Source organism: Amphibalanus amphitrite, unplaced genomic scaffold (genome assembly GCF_019059575.1).
Source record: "Amphibalanus amphitrite isolate SeventyFive unplaced genomic scaffold, NRLGWU_Aamphi_draft 000715F_arrow, whole genome shotgun sequence".
Classification (NCBI taxonomy): Eukaryota; Metazoa; Arthropoda; class Thecostraca; order Balanomorpha; family Balanidae; genus Amphibalanus; species Amphibalanus amphitrite.
In genome coordinates, this window is record NW_024882209.1 from 199,239 (window position 1) to 217,128 (window position 17,890).

Genomic DNA, 17,890 nt, shown 5'->3' on the forward strand with positions numbered 1-17,890 from the left:
AAGTGCTGGGCACTTGAAAGCACTTCATGCATTTCACATCTCTTGAACCCTTGTAGGCATGAATCACTATCAATTCAGATTGTACTCAGCTCGGGTTGTTTGCAACACTTTGATAACTTTCTAACAACCTACCTACTCAAAAGGCAAACAAACATAAGATAGTCTAAAAACTGAGATACCGAACACATGCAAAATGATACACAATTCCGAAATTTTGGCAAAAACATTATCTGCATATTGCATGTCTAGTTTCCTTGTTTTAGCTTCCACTCACCTATTCAAGGCACTGGATGACCAGTGATCTCATGCGTCTACATCATCAGTTTCCTAAGCCGGATCAATGTCCACGCAGGTTTTTACACCGCCGGCGCCTTCAGTACATGTCTTCATGACGAGACCTTCGCACACCGACTCGAAAAAGCTTATCCTTATCTCTAAACTCTTATCATACACGTCATCACATCCAGCCGGAAACCATGAAACATGCCTGATCTATCCTCTAACACGTGTCACTCTACCAAAACGAAACACGTGCAATGCGCGATCCTTTCCGGTCGCCTAATCACACGCATTCACGTGCCCCAGCTGAGCAAATATCCCCGCACCGCGAGCCCTAGCCCCCTCCCCAAGGAGATTTCTCGAATCGAAGCTCCGACAGCGGTGTCTGTTGGAAGACTGCCAAGTGACGTTCCAACCAAAAACCCTGCGGTTATCTGGGTCAGGTCGGGGGTGTTGGCAAAGGGTGTCCGTGGGAAAAAACGTGTTCTGTTTGAGACAGAGAGCTTATGGGGTAGGCGAACAGAAGACTTTGCGGCGGTCGACCTGGATCAATATTAGGAGTCGATCGATTTTGATGATCTGCATTCGTTTTAGAAGCTGGATCGAACGTTTATTCTGCGGCCACTGCCAGCGTCCTGAATTGCAATTATCCAGTAATGAGGCATTGGAATTTATCACAGTAATCGAAACGCAGGGTTATTAACATGCTTATTATCTCGGCCATTTAAATGTGCCACAACTTTTATTTTTTCATCGCCCATGGCACTGTTATAATCCATTAACCAAATGGAACGCCAATCAGCCAGTACTTACAACGATTCAAATCACAACCGCCCGCAACCATTGTCTCTATCCTCACAGTAGCGGCGCGTCGCATACCTCCACATTCTCTCACACACTACGGAAGTTATAGTGCGCGTGTCCCACATTCGCGACAAGGTCAAATCGATCACCGCCCTAAAACGGCAGAGTGCCGACCTTGGCTAGTTCCCAGGCCCGTATTGCGACCACAGGTGGTCTCGAGGGGCCGCCCTGCTCCCCACTGCCACCGTCGGGGGGGGGGGGGAGGGCAGGTAGTGAAGCAAAATTGAAAAACGTTCCGCATTTTTAGAGTCGAGCCTTACCTAGCAACAGCTTAGAAGCATAGTAAATATGTTATTGCTAGATAAGAGATAAAATACCGAAACTGCCATCTACAATCTACATTCAACATCCATAACCTGATATATTATAAGAACCATGCCAACTAATAATACGCTAAATGATCCCAACTTAGAAACATATCATCTGTAGTAAAAAAGTTAGCATCTACCATTTACCAGATATAAGCTACCGTATACTATTCACGATTTGCCTCCACCATGCCACGTCTACGGTCTACCATCCTTCGTCTACTATTCACCACTCAGCGTCTTCCACCTACCACCCTCAACCTTGCCCCTCCCCCTCCCTTCCCCTGCCCTTCCCCACCCGCGTGGCTCGCAGGTCAAGGTCACCCACAGAGGTCACCGCCACTTCCCATCAGCCAGCTGATTGAGCTCACGTGACCGAGACAACCACCCCGCATGTTTAGCTGGCTGGCGTCTTGCTCGGCGGGGAAGGGACGGGAGAAGGCTACCGGGGTGGGGGGGGGGGGATAGCTTTTGGGGCCCCGTTGGCATCGTAAGTTGTTGCTGCATCGTTGCTAGGCAGCTAGGTAGAGATGGCCTCAGTTTGGAATCCCAAAAACCATGGGTATGTCGAGGTTGAATTGCAAATGAGCCGTCACTGGTTGAGTTTTGTGCAGATCACGTTCAAAATTGAGATGGAAAGAGTGTGACGAACCAAGAAAGCCTGGCGAAATAGTGAAAATAAATGACAAAGAGACAATAGTTTAGTTATTAGTTTCGCAGCATCACATCAAAGCATGACTAAAACAGTCCATTACTTCAAGAAGAATGTCCCGACATAATTTATAGCTCTTGAGGAGTGCTCTTGAATGAATGTGGCGACGATCACACAATATCCCTGACACAATATACCAAGTCTGTCGAAACTTCTACAAAGAAAAGGTGACGACACCATTGTGCGGAAACTCGATTATGCGGTGACTTAATTCTACCGGCGAAGCGCATTAACCCTCGCCGGACCTATTGGTTTTCTACATACGCGCCGGCCGAGGGGGGGGGGGGCGGGTACGACCCCCCCCTCGCCGTTTCGCCCCTGATGGAGCTAGCGCGTCGCGGAAAAAACGAGCGTGTGCGCCGTTACGAGACGCAGAGATTGGTACCCGATTTTAAGGTCCTAGGTCAACCGGTGACCTCTGAGGTCAGGTCAAGTGCCCCAGGGTACGGTTCAGTTTTTGGTAAATAACTTCGCAAAAAACGGCCGCAGAGCGCCGATTTTGGCAGCATCGTGTTCGCCTCGCTCAGGCGCGTCGAATGATATACTTTTTGTCCGGGTCAGGTCAACTTGGGGTGTTGACCTCAGGTCAAGGTCAGGTCAGCACCCCCAGGTCACGAAGTTGGTCGAAAGAGGTCATGTCGCATATCATTCGATTCGGCAGGCCTTCCTGAGTCCATTGGTGCCTTTCCCGACTCGCTAGCTCAATTTGATCAAGAGTTATTGACGAAAAACTAATTTGACCTTGATGACGTCATAAATGACGTCACGTAAGGTCAACATTGCAAAAATGACGCATCTAACCTTGCAAGGAGTGCATCAAATCACGATTCTGTGTGCTTGAGATAGTTGGAGATCGTTCCCGGCGCCAGAATAGCAGTTTGAATTTTTCCCCATTGGCTTATAATGGTGAGGTCACGAAAATGACCTGACCTCATATGACCTTTAGGAAAAATCCGAGATATACAAGTTGTGGGACTCATAATGGATACTAGATCCTGCAAGTTTCAATTCCCTGTGACATCTCCTCTGGCAGTGAGGGCGTTGCGAAGTTGCGACATCTGAAGACCGTGCAGAGGTTCACTTATGACGTCATAGGTCAGTGACCTGACCAGACCCAAAAATGCGGTTGGTGTCAAAAGATCCGGCTTGGATCAAAGGTCAGGTATGCCAAGTTTCAGCTCTCTATCGCCAGCGTGTTCGGAGCTATCGCGAAAAAACCCTATGGGGGGGGGCGGCACCCGCCCCCCCCCCCTCGGCCGGCGAGGGTTAAATTCTGTGAGGAGATCGGATTAAATTGTCGTAATTTATCGGCACGGTACGGGTATCGTCAAATGAATCGTCAAGGAAGCACATCACATAATAATAAGAAAATCATGTCATTAATTCATTGCACAGTCCACCATGGGACTGTTAACGATAATTTACTTTTTTCAAAAGAACTATGGACAAAAGTCTTCGGCCACTCTTGGTTTCCACATATTGATCCTCATAGCATATGCACAACAGATCTGGAAAGACGGATATGACGGGTTTAGATAAACAAATCGGTCGAGGCGAGCCACCGATATTATTCCAGGCCATCTCAAGCTTGCAGCAGACAAGGGATGGGGCTGCATCTCATTACGAACATTTGGCATGTAGCGAGAAATAAGACGGCGCCGCCATAGTCGAGTGCCTGCCAGTGTGTCTGCGTGCCATTTCTGTAGGTATAGATTGCGTGCTGACTTGCTCTTTGAAGCAGCGCCAGAACAGCTTTTTAGTCTCTCCGCACCCACCGGCGTGCTTCCAAATCCACGCTGCTCTTCATAGCTCCATACGGCTACGGGCTAATGAGATAGACGAAAACATTCTGGAAATTTACCTTTCCCGAAATCCCCTCAGAAACGTCCAGACCAGTGGCGGCGGAATAGGGGGTGCAGGGGGTGCAGCTGCACCCCCATCGAAAAACATGGGGGTGCAAACATATCTTTTTGCACCCCCAAAATCCGTACAAGGGGCCCGTCGCACCATCCAATACATTTTCTCCTGAAAACCAGTGATCGGGAACCGAACACTGATGTGGAATCATCCGGGATGTCCAATTATGGTCAGGAGTGTCCCATGCTAGTCTTTGGGGCCCCCACACCGGCTAGAAGTGTCCCGAGCCGCGTTTGGTGCTCCATGCGGCATATGAGGGCCCCCACGACGGCCTCAGAGGGCCCTTTTATGACGATCTCTGAGGGCTCCCACGACTACCTCTGTGCCCTGGGGCCCTACAACGGTCACTAAGGGCCCTCATGACGACCGCTGAGGGTCCCACAGAGACTCCGGGGCCCTTATGAGACTCAGGGGTCACGCTGGCCTCTGAGGGCCCCTATGACAGCCTCTGAGGGCCCTTACGATGATCTCTGAGGGCTCTCGCGACCTCTGTCCTCTGGGGCCCTATAACGACCACTAAGGGCCCTCATGACGACCGCTGAGGGTCCCACAGGATTCCAGGGGCCCGCTGGCCTCTGAGGGCCTCTACGACGGTCTATGAGGGCCCTCGTGACGGACCTAGACCTAACTCAAGTCTGAGGGCCCATTTGGCTTCAGACGGCCCAGCGACGGCCTCTGAGGGCCCCCACCCAACCAGGCTGCAGGCAGGGGCTATGCTGGCATTTGAGGGCCCTGCAACGGTCTATTGAGGGCCCTAACGATAGCCTCTAGCGGTCTTACCAAGGCCTCTGAGAGCCCTGCAAAGGTATCTGAGGGCCCATGAAGACCCTCACTATGGCCAAGGACCCTCATGACGACCTCTGATGATCCTCTCGAAGGCTTCTAAAGGCCCTCACAACTTCTGAGAACCCCAGGACGGTCCCTGAGGGGCTGAGGGCCCTGACGACGACCCCTCTGGGCCCTCACGATGGTCTCTAAGACCCAACGCAAGCTCCAAAGGCCCACGCTGGCGTATGAGGGCCCCACGATGGCCTCTGAGGGCCTCGACGCAGTCAGGCTCCAGGGGCCATGCCGCCATGCTGACCTCTGAGGGCCCTTTTGACGGCTTCTAGGGCCTAACGAAGGCTTCAAGGACCAACGCTGGCATCTGAAAAACCCTACGACGGCCTCGGAGGGTCTCAACTCAACGCAGGCAGGTGCCAGGAGACATGATGGCCTGTGAGGGCCTCGCAGAGTTCAGATTCAGAGGACCCAACGACCTTTGTGGACCTTACGAAATACGAAGGTCTCCGAGAGCTCACGCAGGCTCCTGAAATTCGACACTGATTCTCAGGCCCCATGTCGGCTTGTTGAGGCACTTTATCTGCTCTCGGTGCCCCGTCGCCGGCCTCTGAGAGGCTCAATGTTGGAACTTATGGGACCATGGGCCCTACACCGGCTTTTATGGCCCCTACATCGACTCTTGGGACTCATGACCCATGAAATGTGGGTCTAAGCGGCTTCTAAGAATCCCCATGCTGGTTCTAGTAGCTGCCAGCCGAATATCTGGGCTCACACGCGAGCTCCTGGGACCCCGTGCATACCCCAGGGGTCTACCTGCCTCTAAGACCCCACACATACTTCTGGGGCTCAAACGCTTGTCCCTGAAGACCCCACTGAGACCCCTTTCCTCTAATCAGTCCTCCATACCGGCTCTTTAGGCTAAACATCGTCTCCTGTGGCCTCCATCCCGGCTTTATAGTTTTTTTTTTTGGTGGGGGTCCGATGCTGGTTTCTGAGAGCCCTCAAAAGACTTTCGAGCCTATACTGCCTTCTGAAACCTTTCAGCAGCTTTCAAGGGACCGACCCTGATCGGAGGGCTCATTCTCTCAGAGGAGTCATGTAGGTCTCTGGAGGAGTATTTATGTGTTCGGTTTCCAAGGGGCTCCTAAACACTAGGTATGTACACTGCAATTTCAAACCTTTTACATAACTTGTGTGTATGGGGATAGTTTTCCAAAATCTTCGTTTTTCATAAATCAATAATAATCACCCCAAAAAAGAAGGGGGCCCAAAACTTCCCGAGGGGCCCCTTGAGAAAACTTTGCACCCCCATCCAAAATTATCTTCCGCCGCCACTGGTCCAGACCAGATTCTACCGTGTTTACAGATCTCTGCGATGGACAGTAATCGCATGGGGGGTAAGCTGATGCGTGCCATTCCAATTTCCATCACTTTTAACCCAGCAGCTGCCAGCTGAGCGCCTAACTTTCATGAGCACACGCCATCTTCCCTAGATTGAGATTGTTATCTTCTCTGCAAGTCGCGTTAGTGTGACTTCCGCGTGCGGATTTGGTGCGAAGCTGGCTTTTTCCGCCGCAAACCAGACACCACCGGTGGCGGTGCGGCGGCCCGCGGGGGGGGGGGGTCACAGGGGGAGGGGGAGGTGGGGGGGGGAGAGAGGGGAACAGGCGTCTGAATGAGCGCCAAATGAACGGAGCGCGCCGGTGCCAAATGTCAACTCTGGCGAACGGAGTCATCCTCCACCCGCGCACTGGTGGCCATGACGAGAACGACTCGAGACTTGGAGGGGGAGGGGGGGATAGAAGTTGGAGAGGTAGATACCGGCAATGATAGTGCAAATTTCTGAAAAGACATTGCACTTCAATTTCATTTTGCCCTTCAGTGCATGATAAGCGCTACGTCAAACAATTATGCAAGAAGCAGCTGCAAATTAAAATGTCTGCAGAGAAATGAAATGTGAAGCAGGCTGGATATTTAAATGCATATCGTTACTAAAGATTTAACAGCTCCCTCTGCAAAGATTCGAAAACGAGGCACCGAGAAGTCGGAAATACGAAGCGGATAAGCAAAAGGGACACTTTGTGAAGCTTCCCAGACAGTTGCGCTTATATTTAAACAACGGTATTGCGGAATCAATCGTACACGATCATCCCGATCCCGAACAATGCTTCCTTTTAGGACAGCACTTTATAGTGTATGGAAAAAAAACACAAAAACTCGAACCATTTCAACCCACCTGTTAGGGCGCCTCCTCCTTCACTCCAGAAACAATCGTCACCTGTCGCTCTTCGTCCGAAAAGATCGTCCTGAAACTCCTCAAGGCACTGCACAAGCGACACACCCTTCCCTCCTCAGCGATCGCTCTGTTTTGAGCCGGGAGCCAAGCCAGCTCAGCTGCCGGCAGCAGTCACCGCAAGCCCCGCCCTTCTCCTCCCCCTACCCCTCCCCTCTGGCACCGCGGCGCTACACCTGACGGAGCCGACACTTGGCGGGGTTTTATTTTCGCGCTGCATGCAGAAGCGCGAACATCTGGCGCGAAACGGATAGGTTTTGAAACATGCTAGTGTATGGCGTAAGCGGTAAGTGCTACCTACCGTTTTGAGATAATGTCCAAGTGTCACACATGCTGCGGAAATGAAACGTTGGCCAATGACAAATGTATGAAATGTGCAATATGCAGTGTTCACGCGCGTGCAAAGTTACAGGGCGTTGGAGGCGGTGCACCGCCTGCCACCGCCTGGAGCGCTACGCAATGATGCATTTTGCACCGTTCCGTGACCTGGACCAACACAAGTCGGGGCTATCACTAGGGTATGCAATTGGTGGGGGCTGGGGCTACTGTGTATGAATCGAGTTTAACAGTTTTCAGCCCCTACCAATAGGGTTGCTTACCGTAAACCAGGGTTTGTTGCTTGAATATTTGGTCATGAACAGTTCGTAAGCTACGTTTATTTGTTTGTTTATTAGACAGTTTACAAATTCCATCATTAAATCAAGGTCACATGTTCACGAACAGAACAATTATTTGTTCACGAACAGTTCGTGAACGTTCATGAATAAGTCATCATTTCTTATACCTTTCACGCTATCTAGATGAAGATACATATTCCATTTCTCGTGCCGAACAGAGTGCCTTGCAGAGGAATGCGTGCCTTGCTGAGGAATGCAGCGGCGTCATGGTCAGCCCATCAGCATGCTGCCTGCAGCCAATGGGTTCGTACTACGCAATATGATTGGTCGAAGCGTAATAAGTTTCCGCGTCAAACAATACCTATTTTAACCGAAGGTTTGTTGTCAATAGTTAAAACACTATTCTTTAGAATTGTGTTTTTCTATTGAAAAACAAATCTGAGTTCCCTGACAATTTGGCAAAAGCTGCCTGAGATCATATATAGAGTCTAGTTCTTCCTATATTAGAATAAACAAAATGATCGTCTTTTATAAAAAGGTTTATTTTCTTTGGTGATTAGTTTGTGCATAAAAAATCACAATTCCATTGCAAAAAAGCTAATTTTGGGAAAGTGAACTGTTCCATTCAACTCGCACAGTGCTGTTGGTCAGAGTTTTCCGTGTCGTGCGCGTGAAAACGCCCCCCCCCCCCGCGCCGTCTAACTCGGCTCCTGGGCCAGGTAGCAACATGCATTAAGCGGCAGTCGAAAGAGCGTTCAAAAACAGGAGGACAAAACCACTTTCGTCATTTTTTAGGTCAGGTCAAAGGTTAGGTCACAAAGGTCATCAAAGGTAACACCGACGCATTACGCGGAAACCAAAAAAGCTACATGCACTGAAAACAATTTAACCCAAGGCTGGCGAGTAAACCGCGGTGTTTTACGGGTACCCCTATCCGCAACCATTTTTTACCACCCTCCCAGGAGTAGTGCTAGGTCCCATTGCGGTGTAGTCGTACTTGCTCTGAACGGATATAACCGCTGTCAGCGAACAAGTCCGCTGAGAGCAGGGACGACTACACTGCAATGGGACCTTACTGTTACTGTACTCCTGGGAGGGTGGTTAAAAATGGTTGCGGATAGGGGTACCCTCAAAACACCGGTTTACTCGCGGGCCTTGGGTTAAATTGTTTTCAGTGTGGCCGGGGAAAAGCGCATTCCATAGCTCTTTCGAATGCCTTTCCGTACATCGTTTTCAGATTTGCCCTCAGGTCAACAGTTAAGCCCCGAGAGGGATCAGGGAAAAACAGAAAAATAACCGTTTTTACAACAAAAAATGTTTTTTTTTTCGCAATAATTTTTGACGAAAGAGAGTCTCGAGATTTGTTTTGCCAGCATCGTGTGTCCCTCGTTGAGACCCGTCGAATGAACTATAATTTGACCTTGAACGATCATGTTGATATTTTGACCTCAGGTCAAGGTCATGACCTGACTGAAAAAGGTCATGTTGCATATTAGTCGATCTGTATCGTCAAGTGGAACACATCTGAGGTGTTTTATCGTTGGAAATTTCAAAGCGATCGTTCAGTTGGTGTAGCTAAAGCGCGAGAATTGGAACTTTTCTGAGGTAAGGTCACGACGTGACCTAGTGACCTGACCTTGAACGACCCAGATCTGAATTTTTCACAACTTGTGCGGAAAATATGTATCAATAGCTGTGCCAAAAACCTGACGGGGATGCGTGACCCCTACCCCCCCCCCCCCGCTCCCCCAGCACGGCGGGGGTAATTCTCAGACAATGGCACTCACTATTGCAGGCATTTTCTATACGTGAAAAATTCGCCAATATTACCTCAAGCACGTGGAATCGTGACTGATAATGATTCCTCAGCAACGCTCTAAGGCTGACTCAATTGGCCCATTACTCATTTTTTATTTAGAAGTCTTTCTTACTTAACCCGCGCCCCACTGGGGTCTGTGTATAACACGCCCTACTGGGGGGGGGGGGGCTATTCATAGCCCCCCCTCCTAACTCCGAAACTACTGGGCCGATCGTCAAAATTCAAACGGCGTCTGATAGCCCCGGAAAAACTGTCGAGCGAAACCTAATTTCATTGACCTCGAGGTCACCGATGACGTCACAGGTCAGGTCAAAGTAAAAATTATTAGCACTTTGGCTTGTTCACATTTTGGGCTCTGGCCGCCGTCTTACAAGTCAGATCAGGCTCATTTTTGGTTTCCACACTCGTGAACAGATGCTCTAGATACCTTGAGGGTACCAAACTTGTACTTTGATTTTCAGGTCAGGGTCAGGTCATCACAGGTCACGAAAATATTATATCATGCGTCGGTCACGTGACACATGTTTTATGGTCCATTTAGGCCATAGATTTCGAATTTGATGTCGTCTGTGTCATTCAAGGTCATTTTGAGTCGAAATTAGCTTAGGTCAGGTCACTTTCAGGTCAAAAAAGGTCAAATTTTGAAGTTGAAATTTTTCAACAAAAAAGGTGTCTATTGGATGCAGTTTGAGCTCAGGAACACGATGGTGCCATTTATATTGGTGTACGATGCCAAATACGTACTGAAAAATTGATTTGAAAAATTAATAATTGTGAATTTTTTGCAATAATGCGTATAACTTGGCCATTTTTGAAGATATTTAGCTAAAACTTGCTAGAGTTAGTCACAATCATGCGTTCTGTCACATATATTCCGGTTTTTTCGAAAAGTCAAAAACTTTTTGAAAAAATATAAAAATATAAATTTTGAATAGTATTATATAAAATTTTCGAAATTTTCAAAATTTTGAAAATCCGAGATAGCAGTTTGATAGCGCGGTCAATTCTGAGTTCTTTCATGCAAAGAAATTGGATCTAACTTAAAAACTGAGCTCTTGGGAGCGATTGCCGTGGTTCAATGTTTTGCGTCGAAATCGGACGAACATGACGTCACTCTGACGTCATTTCCGGCCGACCTATGGTAGCTACGAAGTTCAAATTTTGACACAAGGTGTCAAATTGATGCAGCCGAAGGTACTGAAAGTTTGGCGTCGATTCGTCAAGCGGTTTGGAAGTTATTGCAGAAAAACCGGAGGGGGGGCTATAAATAGCCCCCCCCCCCAGTGGGGCGCGGGTTAACCCGCGTCCGGCTGGCGGTCCGGGATTTCCACGCCCTGCTGGGGGGGGGGGCGTGTCTGAACACCCCCCCCCCTTCTAACTCGGCTCCTGGACCACGTAGCGATACGCAGAAGGCGGCGTTCGAAAGAGCGCCAAAAATAATGACGAAATCACTTCAGTCAATTTTTTGGTCAAGTCAAAGGTCAGGTCACCAAAGGTCATTGAAGGCAAAATTTTGCCGATTTCCAGGTCAAATGTCGACAATTTCCAAGAAGCCAACGCATAACTCGGGAACCAATAGAGCTACAGCGCCGCGGAAAAGCGCATTCGATAGCCCTATTAACGCCCTTTCTGAGCAATTCTCTCAGATTTGACCTAACGTCAACGGTTTTGCCTGCAGGGGGCAAAAACTGCAAAAATAACAGATTTTTTTCGGAAACAGTTTTTCTGCAATAACTTTTGCCCCAAGCCTTGTACGAGCTTACTTTTACGACATCGTGTTCCTCTCGTCAAGACGCATCGAATGAACTATAACTTGACCTTGAAAGGTCAACTTGAAAATTTGACCTCAGGTCAAGGTCAAGACCTGACCGGAAAGGGTCATGTTGCATATCAGTCGATCCGTATCGTCGAGCTGAACACATGTAAGGCGTTTTCATCGCTCTAGCATGCCTCTATCAAGAGTTATTTGCGAAAAACTGTTCGCCCCGTTCGGGTCTGCCGAGCAACGCGCCCTGTTGGGGGGGGGGGGTATTTTGCCCCTCCCTAAGATATCGAAAACCACGCACCATACCGACAGGCGACAAGCAGCAAACGGTGTTGAATAGAGATGTCAATCGCAAACCAACTTTTTGGTATACCGATACCAAACCGATACCAACTCGGTATTTGGTATTTCAATCCTAATATACCTACTTGGTATTTTGTTGGTATCATGAACCCTTGCTAATGCTTATGAGGCTAAGAAATCGGCAAAAAGTTGGTATTTCCTGATGTTCCCAAGTTGGTTTGGTTTCGGTATTTCTCCACGGTTTTGGTTGGTATTTGGTTTGGTATCGGTATTCCGATTTTCCGTGATACCGTTTCATCCAACCTTGTGACCGAATTTCATTGACCTAGGTCAAACCGATGACACCACAGGTCAGGTCAAGTGTCTAACTTTCACCGTTTATTTTAAGAGAAAAGGCATTTAACCCTATTAGTGGCAGGCTCCTGGCTACCCCCTATTAGTGGCAGGGGGGGGCTGTTTACGACCCCCCCCCCTTGATATCTCGAGATCTAACGGGCCGATTTTCAAAATTCAAACGGCATTCGATTTCGCTCAACGTGATCTACATTTCTAAAAAATGAAAAATTAAAAAATGTCAATAGGGGGTGTAGAGGGGGGTAAAAACGGGCAAATTGCAGATATATTTTAGACTGTTTATCACGGCCAGGTTTCTGAACCAATCTTAACGCAACTTTTGCCGATCGATAGAGAATGAACCAGGAATTCACATGGATCCTAAAAATATGCATTTTCAAAAATCATAGGCGGATACAGATCATTGAGATTGGGGGTGCACAAAAAGTATAGTAAATAAGGTTTTTGTTGGTACTGTTTCTAAAAAGGGTGGTAATGGTCTTGTTATGTTACAATTTTCTTATGAGAGAACGACTACAATTGTATTGGTCATGCATAGGCGGTGTCAGGGCACCTATGTTGGGAGGTAAAACATAACCCCCCTTTTTTTCCGTTTATTTAGAAGCCAAACAACTGAGGACGAACGCATCTCATAACAAAACACAGGAAACGATGAGCACATAAACTGTTTCCCGAGTGGGGATGGACAGGGTCAGTGTCCCACTGTACCTAGCACTGTACATATTAGCACTGTTTGTTGTCATGGCATTTTTAGAGCACACATACAGAGTTCACACGTTTTGTCGTCGCTCGCTAGTCGCCAGCCAACACAGCGGACGAGCACAGGGCGACCGCGCCGGCGGCAGCAGCAGCGACAGGGCCGCCGCGGGCAGCCGACGCGGAGGACCGGGCGGGCAGAGAACGGAGGGCGGGCGAATCCGGACCAGACGGCCGGCGCAGCCAGCGCCCCACCCCCACCCGGGACCCGGTGCGCGCCGGGAGAACAATGGACTCAGTTGTCAAGGAACAAGGATTCGAAATGGGTTGTGAATTATCTATTTCTCTTGATATGTTTGCAAGCCTGCCCCATTTAAGGACATGTGACTGCATTGAGTTTGATTTCAACGCGTAACGCTCTTCATTTGATGCTTCAATTTTGACTAAGGATAAAAAGTGCTGAAGGTGTGGAATACTTGAGTTATATTTTGCTTTGAATATTACTAACTTCGCTATTGTAGATATTAGCGTGCCTAAGGATCCTAACATAGATACACGTGGAAAAACCCATGACTGATTTGTAAATCTAAACGACAACTCATACTTGTGCTTTAAATGGTCGATGATCTCTTTTACATATTTTTGCGTCACATCGCATTCCCATACAAGATGAATTAGTGTTTCGTCGTTTAAATTACAAAAGGAACAAAGTGTGCTTTCAGCTATTCCTATCCGATGTAGGAAAGTATTTGTTGCCATTATCCTAGATGTAAAGCGATAATGAAATGATTGTAAATAAGTACTGCGTGTTGATTGACGGACATCGTCCAGTGTCTCTTCATGTATTTGAACATCTCTTATCCATTTACGTTTGACTGAGCTTTGAATATTGCTCGGTTTACTTTTAAGTTTGGCTATTAATACTTTATATACTTCGTGTGATATCTTACGAGTTTTCCCTAATAAAGTTAATTTGAAAGGCATAATTGGGAGTGCTACGTTTTTTACCTCTTGAGCGGCTATCGAAAGCGCTGAGATGTTTCTTACAAGAGAGGCATGACATAAAAATGTCATTTTTACGTTAAACAGCTCACATAATTCGCTCCTACCACGCAACGCTCCCGTCTCTTTATTGAATAGGTCAACCAAAAAACGTAGGCCTTTTTCATCCCAGGACTTCACTATAGATTTCCTGAATTTCGTGTGGTCGGAGAACCACAGAGGCTCTGTCAGAAGCTCGGAAGGGGCGAGATGCACTGAGGCACAGAACGAAACCCATGCGTTTAATACGTCTTTCCAAAACCTATTCTTAAAGCGTTTTGCAGTCACATCCTTCAATTTAGAGACACCAAAGCAGATAAGCTTTTCAACGGATGGCAAGTTGTTATTGACATGGCTTGCCCAAACTGCGTCACAACTTGACCAGTACAGTCTTTGTAACCACGATGTTTTTAAACTTTTGATGAAGGCTTCTAATTCTACCATCTTGAGTCCACCGCTATTATAGTCTTGCACCAGTTTACTCCTCTTTATTTTGTCTGATTTACTATCCCAAATAAAATTAAACAGTAAACAGTTAATTTTCTTAATAATATCCCAAGATGGATTCGGCAAAGATGTGAAAAGATGTACAAACTTCGATAATAGCATTGCTTTTACCACAGTGATTTTGCCAAGAAGTGTTAGCTTTCGCCGTCTCCACTGTGCAATCTCTTGCACTAACTTAGGGATAACGAGACTTACATTTTTATCTTCAATGTCGTTATTTGTACTATTGTAAACAATCCCAAGGACTTTTAACTCATTGACTACATTTACGCCTAGATTGCTTAAGCATTCATTATCTTTGCTTTTACCAATCGGTAAACATTTAGTTTTGTCTACATTAACTCGTAAGCCTGAGACCTTTGTAAACTGTTCAAGTTCATTGATTACCCCTCTTATTGATGGCTGGTTCAACTGCGAAAAAACTATCAAATCATCTGCATATTGTGAAACACGCGCCTCTATTCCTTGTCCTAATGCAATTCCTTTTATGATCTCCGATTTTATCATTTGGCTAGTTAGGGGCTCGACAACTAAGTTAAAAAGGTAGCCTGATATCGGGTCACCCTGCCTTATGCCTCTTTCCATATAAATTTTATCGCCTAATTTTCCGTCAAGCAGGATACGAGCATGGTTGTTTGAATTCAAATAAAACGTTTTTACCATTTTTACGTAAAATGGTCCAAAGTTATAATAACGAAGCGCTTCTAGCAAAAACTGCCAGGAAACTGTGTCAAAGGCAGCTTCGAAGTCAATAGCCATTGCACAGCCAGACGATCCCACATTGTTCACGTGCTCTATGACGTCATACATCAACCTGCTATTCTCGCCTATAAATCTACCCGGGATATAAGCCGTCTGCGAGGGAGATATCAATGAACTTAATACTGATTTTAATCTGTTTGCAATTGCAGTAGAAACTATTTTGAAATCTACATTAAGTAACGAAATTGGTCTCCATCCCTTGATTGAATCCATAGGTTTCCCTTGTTTTGGTATAAGCGTGATGATGCTTTCCTTGTGTGAATTCAGTACTTTTTGAAAAAGAAGTCCCTCGTTTGTAGCGCGAAACAAGAATACTCCTATGAGCTCCCAAAAGTGTTTAAAGAAGGTGGAGGTGAAGCCGTTCGATCCTGGCGATTTGCCTTTCTTCATGCTCATTAAAGCACCATGTAATTCGTTTAACGTTAGAGGCATGTCTAAAACATCTCGTTGGTCTTGCCTTAACTTTCGCGTAATATGCTTTCTGAGACACGTGGTGGGGTTTGCGTTGCTGTTTTTCTTATATTTTTCTTCTAAGTTCTTTGAAAAGTGCTTATTTATTTCTTCTTTATCATTAATGATGGAGTCACCTATTTTGAGCGACTGTATTGAGTTTCTTACTGCATTTCTTTTTTCCAGCGACAGGAAATACTTTGTGCATCGCTCTCCCTCTTCGAACCATTTTACTCTAGACCTAGTTATTAGGCCTTGAATCATAGGTTTACGTATGTTTTCAAGATTTTGCTTAGCATCATCTAGACGGCGAAGGTTTTCATGTGATGGATTCATCTTAAACAATGCATCGCATCTGTTGACTTCTATTGTTGCTTCTTTTTCTTTTATCCTGTTTCTTTTAGCTTTTTGTTTTGAAAAGCGTATTGTTTCTCCACGGATCATCATAAGTAAGGTTTCATAAAATAACCCATCATTTATGATAAACTCTATCGCACTAAAGTTCTTTGGATCACATATAAAGCAATCACTATAAATTGGAACCGCATATTGCTTTATTACACTATTAATGACCTTCACCACTAAGGTGTTGTATGAGTCATCGTCTATTAATGACTCATTAAACTTCCAAAGCCCAGGACCACTCTTCTTTCTAGGCTGCTTCAAATTTAGTGACACCATACAGTGGTCTGATCTGTACCCTGTTTGAACGTTAACTTCCGTAACATGATTCAACAAATGTTCCTGAATATATAGTCGATCTAGCCGTCCCCATTTGAATGGATTTTGACGAGTCCAGGTGGCACTTCTCGTTTGAGGATGAAGTTCATCCCAGGTGTCTAACAGACTAAAATGTTCAATGAGGCTAGCAAATACATTTCTGGCACGGGGGTTATTCTGCTGAGAGTAATTTGAGTCTTGTTGGTAATTCATTACAAAGTTAAAATCCCCTCCGATTAATAAATTTTCCGATCCAATTTCGCTCAGCCTCATTCGGAGCTGGTCGAAAAAATTAGGGCAGTCATCATTTGGGCCATAGATACTGACGAATGTGTAAGTGTTTGGAAATATATTGCAAACTAGTATGACAAAATTACCGTCTTTACAATATTCTTCATGGATTATTTCATGCTGCACGTTGGATTTAAACAGGATCGATGTGCCCCGGCTGTTTGATGAGCCACAAGAATGATAACCTTTCCCTCTCCAGAGGTGGTTAAAGTTGTGAACTGTTTGTGTTGTCAAGTGTGTATCTTGCAATAGCAATATATCATTTTCTTTCTTTCGCAGATAATTAACAACGTCTCTTCTTTTCACTTGACCTCCTAGGCCTCTACAATTAAATGTCGCAACTTTGAGCTCGGACATAAGCCAGGATATACACAGCTAGACAGCTGTTGCTATGAACGGTAGGAGATACATCAAAAGAAAATAGTTGACCGTGAACTAATATAGTGCGCACAGGGCCACGGGCAGGAGGGGCCACCCGACTAGGCCGGCAGCGACAAATCCAGGTCGCACGAGGGGCGCTCGGCCAGGGGCCGACGCCGACTCTCTCACCGCCCATCACGTTGTCTCCCTCCACACCTCCGCGCCCAGGAGCCACAGCGCAGACCCCGCCGCCGCCGCCGCCGCCACCGCCGCCGCCACCGCCGCCGCCGCAAACGCCGCGCCCGCCACCGGCAGGCTGGACGACAAACCGCTTTAACATAGAAAGTTTATGCCAGTTACTAACAAAAATATCAAAGAAATCAGTTAACAAACACAGCTGAGGGGTACGCGAGCGGTAATTTAGCGACGCATACAGCATGATAAGCAAAACACTTACGATGAAAGCTAGTGCAAGAAACACGGATTTTCCTGACTTAAGTCTATCGAATAAGATGCTCTCAAAACATTTCATAAAGAAAAACAGAACGGGAACATTGTGTATGTTCAAATATGAAAAACAGCAAAACAGGGTAACTGTTAGAGCGATCATTACACTGATTATGCCAGACTCTTCTCTCTAGAAATACTCCCTGATATCTCTGGAACGCGAACCAGCTGCCGGGTTACCAGGAGCGGCAGGGTGCGCCTCACGAGCTCCGTACGACCGGTCCTTACCAGCAGGACCGCGCCCCGATCCGGTCCTGCTCGACCCGACAGTGGCGACATCTGTAGCCGGCCGAGAGCTCGCACTCGCCGCCCCTCGATGGTCCCCATCCCCATCAGAATCCCGCGCCACCCCAGCAGGTCCACCAGTCTCTGACGTCACAGCCAAGGGCGCGTCCGATACGGCGGCAGCGGGGGGCCGCCGCGGCGCGCGGCCGCCATCAGCCGCGTCGGTCAGCAGCTCAGCAGGTGCGCCCGGAGACGGCACCTCACGGAGCGGCGGAGACAGCTGCACCAGTCGAACCGATGGTGTCTGGGCGCACTCC

General features: G+C 47.2%; 1 protein-coding gene across 2 annotated transcripts in view; it reads right to left on the reverse strand.

Annotated features, from left to right (window-relative positions):
• Positions 1 to 7,313, reverse strand: part of LOC122365107 (tyrosine-protein phosphatase non-receptor type 13-like) — a 102,022-nt gene extending 94,709 nt beyond the window's left edge. The window contains exon 1 of one of the 2 annotated variants that reach the window (XM_043336050.1): positions 7,100 to 7,313. The gene's annotated coding sequence lies outside the window, so the exon portion shown is untranslated. The remainder of the gene's footprint in view (positions 1 to 7,099) is intronic. The other variant, XM_043336049.1, reaches the window with a different exon arrangement.
• Positions 7,314 to 17,890: the final 10,577 nt, after the last annotated feature.